Consider the following 6,310-nt stretch of genomic DNA (forward strand, 5'->3'; position numbering starts at 1 on the left):
GGACTCAATGTAGAATAAACTTTCAGCAATACTCTTTCTTTCAGCTCTTTTAAAATCACACTCGGTGGCGCCTCACTACCTTGCGAGTCTTGCCAACGTCAGTGGGTAGCGACGGGGCCACTTTGGCCTCTGCTCGCCGCCCCTTGCTCTGCAGCTCGCCGGCTGGCGACCTGTTGCTCTCGTTCCCGATTTGAACTGCTCCTGAGCCGACCCACTGGTCGAACTCTCTCGCGTGTCAAACTGCCCCGAGTTCCGACCCCCCTGGTCGAACTCCCCGAGTTGAACTCCTGCGAGTCGAACTCCCCGAGTTCCGACCTCCTCCGAGTCGAACTGTCTCCCGAGAGTCGACCCCCCGGTCGAACTCTGGTGAGCCGACCCCCCCCCCCCCCCGGTCGAACTGAGGTTTCAATGCTCAGGATCCTCTTTTTATGCCCACAAATCCCTTCACTCGGATTCTGCCCACAAGGCGGGGTTTCTTTCGATTTTTGCTGTGTCAGGATTTGTCCGTATGTATCTACGTCCGTGTGTGTGTCCGTACGTATGTCAGTGTGTGTCCTTGTGTGGATCACCCACGGTATATTCCGTTGTCATACTCCTATCATAAAACCCGCAAGTAAAACAATCAAATGTTATAAATTGTCTCGAAGGCGCCTCTCTGTCTGAGTGCACAACCTGGAGGGAGGGGCGATATTCCCTCCGACTTTCACCGACGCACAAAGAAATGGTTAAAAAGTTTTAAGTCAACATTTCATTTCATCAGAGTTCCACAGTTATGATTCTGTATTAATCCAAGGTCTGGGTCAGCTTCCCGTTGTGGTGTTTGACTCGTGTTTCCTCGAGCGTATACACACTCCTACCCCGCGCTGCGGGGATACAAAGACGGCCGGGATCTTCCTTTCTCTCCGACCCTGGGTTGAACATCGCCCTTTGCTTATGTTGCAGTTTTGCTGTGCGCTTGCATTTCTTTTCCTCTCTACTCTTACTTTAACCCGGCTTATTATTTGCGTATGGGTGGATTAGAGCATTCATGTTGACTTAGGAAAACCTGATTGTTAGGCTTCGGGTCAAGTCGTATAGAAATTATTAAAATATGTAAATACATTTCATATTAAATTAATAGACGGGTGACGGTTACATTGACGTAGCTTGTGGCAGGGTTCAATTGAAGTGGGTGTGAAGATCAATAACTTTAGCCTACCCTGTCGTTAAATTCCGACTTTAAGTTACTTTAATAGTAATGCAGAACCAATTAGCTTTTTTGACTTAACTAGATCTAGGCTAACGCAACCTCCCAGTGACCCTGGCTTTGTGTTTACGTCAGCCCCTTGCAATCCGCTGCGCTCTGCTCTCTATCTGCTCCCTCTGACCCTGGGAGGGCTCTGAACGTAAAAATTGTGTTAGTGGGTCAAGGTAAATATGACCTCCACATTCCATGCTGAGGCCTGGTTTGGTGTTTTTATTCATTATTAAAATTAAAAGAAACAATAGGAATATGTATCTATATGTATTGAAAAAATACTTGTTAATATTAATATGGAAAGGAGGACATATACAACACCCTTCAGCAACGCCCCTCCTAGTGACGTGCAGTGCGAGGCCACTCCCCCGGAAGTCGCCTCCCACCCCTCACCTCCACCCCCAGCTTCTACTTCCCCTTCCGGTCAGGGCAAATGACGGCGATGGCGGGAAAAATCTGAACCCTGTCTGGGCCTCCTCGAGGTCGACTCAGCCTGAAGAAGCCGACACGTGGCTCTGTGTGAGGTGAGTCTGTGGGTGTCTGTGTGTGTCTGTGTGTGATGAGTCTGTGGGTCTCTGTGGTGAGTGTGTGGGTCTGTGTGTTGAATCTGTGGGTCTCTGTGTGGTGAGTGTGTGGGTCTCTGTATGGTGAGTCTGAGTCTCTGTGGGTGTCCACACGATGATGATGTTGTTATCAGCCACTTGGTTGAGCTTCTTTCGTTTGTAATAGCCAGCGCTACGTAGCTCCTTACCTGGTAAAATGTATATCGTTCAGTTTAGTATTTGGGTCTCTGTAGCTTTGTGGGTCTCTGTGTGTGTCTCTCTGGGTGTCTGTGGGTCTCTGTGGGTCTCTATGGGTCTCTATGGATCTCTATGCATATCTATGGATCTGTGTGTCTCTATGGGTCTCTATGTATTTCTATGGGTCTTTGTCTTTACGTTTCTCTGTGTATTTATATGGGTCTCTATGCATCTTTGTGGTTCTCTGTGTGTCTCCCACATCCCCCCACCAGGAACCCACCATTCCCACCACGAACTCACAACACGGATCCACACACTCACCACGCACCCACATCCTCACCACGGACCCACACACTCACCACGAACCCACAACACGGACTCACACACTCACCACGCACCCACATCCTCACCACGGACCCACACACTCTCCACAATCCCACAACAAGGACCCACACACTTACCACGAACCCACAACACGGACCCACACACTCACCAGGAACCCACAAAACTCACCTCGTCAATAGTTTCGCTCGGATAGCTTCAGCAGAAGTTGTTCGAAAGGCGACGATGATGAAGCTGAAGCAGCTGAAGTTTAAGAAGCTGCCGTCTCCTTCATGCCCGTCTCGTACTCTGAGGAAGCACGTGGTGATTGCGATGTCACCGGTGCTGTCACAGTGCGAGGGACGTTACCACGCCCCCTTCAGCCACGCCCCTCCGAGTGACGTGAGAGTGCGAGGCCACGCCTCCGGAAGCCACCTCCCGCCCCGCCTCTTTGGGCGCCACCCACCTCCACCCCCATCTTCTACTTCCGCTTCCGGTCGGGGCGAATGGCGGCGATGGCGGGAAAAATCTGAACCCTGTCTGGGCCTCCTCGAAGTTGGCTCAGCCTGAAGATGTCGACACGGGGCTTTGTGTGAGGTGAGTCTGTGGGTGTCTGTGTGAGCCAGTGGGTCTCTGTGTGAGGTGAGTCTGTGTCTCTGTGTGTGTCTGTGTGTGGTGAGTCTGTGGGTCTCTGTGTCTGTCTGTGTGAGGTGAGTCTGTGGGTCTCTGTGTGTGTCTCTGTGAGGTGAGTCTGTGGGTCTCTGTGTGAGGTGAGTCTGTGTGTCTGTGTGAGGTGAGTCTGTGGGTCTCTGTGTGTGTCTATGTGAGGTGAGTCTCTGGGTCTCTGTGTGTGGTGAGTCTGTGTGTGTCTGTGTGAGGTGAGTCTGTGGGTGTCTGTGTTAGGTGAGTCTGTGGGTGTCTGTGTGAGGTGAGTTTGTGGGTCTCTGTGTGTGGTTAGTCTATGGGTCTCTGTGTGTGTCTGTGTGAGGTGAGTCTGTGGGTGTCTGTGTGAGGTGAGTGTGTGGGTCTCTGTGTGTGGTGAGTCTGTGTGCGTCTGTGTGAGGTGAGTTTGTGGGTGTCTGTGTAAGGTGAGTTTATGGATCTCTGTGTGTGGTGAGTCTGTGGGTCTGTGTGTGGTGAGTTTGTGGGTCTCTGTGTGTGTCTGTGTGGTGAGTTTGTGGGTCTCTGTTTGAGGTGAGTTTGTGCGTGTCTGTGTGAGGTGAGTCTGTGGGTCTCTGTTTGAGTCTGTGTGTGGTGAGTCTGGGTGTCTGTGTGTATCTGTGTGAGGTGAGTTTGTGGGTCTCTGTGTGTGGTTAGTCTGTGGGTCTCTGTGTGAGATGAGTCTGTGGGTCTCTGTGTGTTGTGAGTCTGTGTGTGTCTGTGTGAGGTGAGTTTGTGGGTCTCTGTGTGTGTCTGTTGGTGGTGAGTCTGTGGGTCTCTGTGGGTGTCTGTGCATGGTGAGTCTGTGTGTGTCTTTGTGAGGTTAGTCTGTGGGTCTGTGTGTGTGGTGAGTCTGTGGTTCTCTGTGTGTGTCTGTGTGTGGTGAGTCTGTGGGTCTCTGTTTGAGGTGAGTTTGTGGGTGTCTGTGTGAGGTGAGTCTGTGGGTCTCTGTTTGTGTCTGTGTGAGGTGAGTCTGTGGGTGTCTGTGTGAGGTGAGTGTGTGGGTCTCTGTTTGTGGTGAGTCTGTGTGCGTCTGTGTGAGGTGAGTTTGTGGGTGTCTGTGTAAGGTGAGTTTATGGATCTCTGTGTGTGGTGAGTCTGTAGGTCTGTGTGTGGTGAGTTTGTGGGTCTCTGTGTGTGTCTGTGTGGTGAGTTTGTGGGTCTCTGTTTGAGGTGAGTTTGTGCGTGTCTGTGTGAGGTGAGTCTGTGGGTCTCTGTTTGAGTCTGTGTGTGGTGAGTCTGGGTGTCTGTGTGTATCTGTGTGAGGTGAGTTTGTGGGTCTCTGTGTGTGGTTAGTCTGTGGGTCTCTGTGTGTGTCTGTGTGAGGTGAGTCTGTGGGTGTCTGTGTGAGATGAGTCTGTGGGTCTCTGTGTGTTGTGAGTCTGTGTGTGTCTGTGTGAGGTGAGTTTGTGGGTCTCTGTGTGTGTCTGTTGGTGGTGAGTCTGTGGGTCTCTGTGGGTGTCTGTGCATGGTGAGTCTGTGTGTGTCTTTGTGAGGTGAGTCTGTGGGTCTGTGTGTGTGGTGAGTCTGTGGTTCTCTGTGTGTGTCTGTGTGTGGTGAGTCTGTGGGTCTCTGTTTGAGGTGAGTTTGTGGGTGTCTGTGTGAGGTGAGTCTGTGGGTCTCTGTTTGTGTCTGTGTGAGGTGAGTTTGTGGGTGTCTATGTGTGGTGAGTCTGTGGGTCTCTGTGTGAGGTGAGTCTGTGGGTCTCTGTGTGAGTCTGTGTGTGGTGAGTCTGTGGGTGTCTGTGTGTATCTGTGTGAGGTGAGTCTGTGGGTCTCTGTGTGTTGTGAGTCTGTGTGTGTCTGTGTGAGGTGAGTTTGTGGGTGTCTGTGTAAGGTGAGTTTATGGGTCTCTGTGTGTGTCTGTTGGTGGTGAGTCGGTGGGTCTCTGTGGGTGTCTGTGCATGGTGAGTCTGTGTGTGTCTTTGTGAGGTGAGTCTGTGGGTCTATGTGTGGTGAGTCTGTGGGTCTATGTGTGGTGAGTCTGTGGGTCTCTGTGTGAGGTGAGTCTGTGGGTCTCTGTGTGAGTCTGTGTGTGGTGAGTCTGTGGGTGTCTGTGTGTATCTGTGTGAGGTGAGTCTGTGGGTCTCTGTGTGTGGTGATTCTGTGTGTGGTGAGTCTGTGGGTCTCTGTGTGTGTCTCTGTGGGTGTCTGTGGGTCTCTGTGGGTCTCTCTGGGTCTCTATGGGTCTCTATGTATATCTATGGATCTGTGTGTCTCTATGGGTCTGTATGTATTTCTATGGGTCTTTGTCTTTACGATTCTCTGTGTATTTATATGGGTCTCTATGCATCTTTGTGGTTCTCTGTGTGTCTCCCACATCTCCCCACCAGGAACCCACCATCCGCACCACGAACCCACAACACGGACCCACACACTCACCAGGAACCCACAAAACTCACCTCGTCAATAGTTTCGCTCGGATAGCTTAAAGCAGAAGTTGTTCGAAAGGCGACGATGATGAAGCTAAAGCAGCTGAAGTTTAAGAAGCTGCTGTCTCCTTCACGCCCGTCTCGTACGCTGAGGAAGCACGTGGTGATTGCGACATCACCGGTGCTGTCACAGTGCGAGGGAAGTTACCACGTACCCTGCAGCCACGTCACTCCAAGTGAAGTGCCAGTGCGAGACCACGCCCCCAGAAGCCGCCTCACGCCCCGCCTCTTTGGGCGCCCCCCACCTCCACCCCCAGCTTCTACTTCCGCTTCCGGTCGGGGCGAATGGCGGTGATGGCATGAAAAATCTGAACCCTATCTGGGCCTCCTCGAGGTCGGCTCAGCCTGAAGATGCCGACACGGGGCTTTCTGTGAGGTGAGTCTGTGGGTATCTGTGTGAGTCTGTGGGTCTCTGTGGTGAGTGTGTGGATCTGTGTGTTGAGTCTGTGGGTCTCTGTGTGGTGAGTGTGTGGGTCTCTGTATGGTGAGTCTGAGTCTCTGTGGGTGTCTATACATTTCCACACGATGATGATGATGATGTTATCAGCCACTTGGTTGAGCTTCTATCGTTTGTAATAGGCAGCGCTACATAGCTCCTTACCTGGTAAAATGTATATCGTTCAGTTTAGTATTTGGGTTTCTGTATCTTTGTGGGTCTCTGTGTGTGTCTCTCTGGGTGTCTGTGGGTCTCTGTGGGTCTCTGTGGGTCTCTATGGGTCTCTATGGGTCTCTATGCATATCTATGGATCTGTGTGTCTCTATGGGTCTCTATGTATTTCTATGGGTCTTTGTCTTTACGATTCTCTCTGTATTTATATGGGTCTCTATGCATCTTTGTGGTTCTCTGTGTGTCTCCCACATCCCCCCACCAGGAACCCACCATCCTCACCACGAACTCACAACATGGACCCACACACTCAC

The 6,310-nt window shown here is 51.5% G+C and overlaps 1 long non-coding RNA gene across 1 annotated transcript; it reads left to right on the forward strand.

Moving 5' to 3' along the window:
- Positions 1-1,670: 1,670 nt before the first annotated feature.
- LOC142907624 (uncharacterized) lies at positions 1,671-5,826 on the forward strand. The gene is made up of 3 exons (XR_012931135.1): positions 1,671-1,761; positions 2,250-2,895; positions 5,291-5,826. It is a non-coding gene; the product is annotated as an uncharacterized LOC142907624 (long non-coding RNA).
- The last annotated feature ends 484 nt before the right edge of the window (positions 5,827-6,310 follow it).

This window comes from Petromyzon marinus, chromosome 80 (genome assembly GCF_048934315.1).
Source record: "Petromyzon marinus isolate PM22_M1 ecotype Great Lakes invasive population chromosome 80, UKy_Petmar_22M1.pri1.0, whole genome shotgun sequence".
NCBI classification, from domain to species: Eukaryota; Metazoa; Chordata; class Hyperoartia; order Petromyzontiformes; family Petromyzontidae; genus Petromyzon; species Petromyzon marinus.